This window comes from Schistocerca gregaria, unplaced genomic scaffold, assembly GCF_023897955.1.
Source record: "Schistocerca gregaria isolate iqSchGreg1 unplaced genomic scaffold, iqSchGreg1.2 ptg000696l, whole genome shotgun sequence".
In the NCBI taxonomy this organism is placed as follows: Eukaryota; Metazoa; Arthropoda; class Insecta; order Orthoptera; family Acrididae; genus Schistocerca; species Schistocerca gregaria.
In genome coordinates, this window is record NW_026062075.1 from 709,456 (window position 1) to 710,209 (window position 754).

Consider the following 754-nt stretch of genomic DNA (forward strand, 5'->3'; position numbering starts at 1 on the left):
GAAACGAGGACAAGCAGCCGCGTTGCACGGGAGAATGTGAAAAGAGTTTATATGTAGTAAGAACCAGAGAAATCCGTCCGTTTTCGTCATTTGTTATCGTTACGACTTAAAGCCAGATCGTCACATTGGCCGCTCTTCTGTCTGAAACGGTTACATTTATCGTCTGCAAAGCTATGTAGCGTGATGCGGTATGCGGGGACACTTAAAGCACCATTGCAGAACACAGAAGAAGCTTCTCAGTTGATGTAATAGCCAGTAAGAAGCAGTACAATTCAAGTACTAGTTATCGATTATTCACTTTTTACCCTTCTTTGGTGTCTTGTAGATGTGCTAGGACCTTAAGATTTTGCATGGAAGGACCACTAGCAGCCGCGATGCACGGAAGAATGTAAAAAGTGTTCATATGTTGTAAAAACCTGAGAAATCCGTCCGTTTTCGTCATTTGTTAGCGAATCGACTTAAGGCCAAATCGTCACATTGGCCGCTTTTCTCTCTGAAACGGTTACATTTATCGTCTGCAAAGGTATGTCGCGTGCTGCGGTATGCGGAGACACTAAAAGCACCATAGTATACCACAGATGAAGCTTCTAAGTTGATGTAATAGCCAGTAAGAAGTAGTACAATTCAAGTTTTAGTTATCGATTATTAATTTTTTACCCATCTTTGGTGCCTTGGACATGAGCTTGTAAGTAGGCTGTTTAGGTCTTCTTATTGGTAACGCCACATAGCGCTCGGTATGAAAAAATCACTGGCT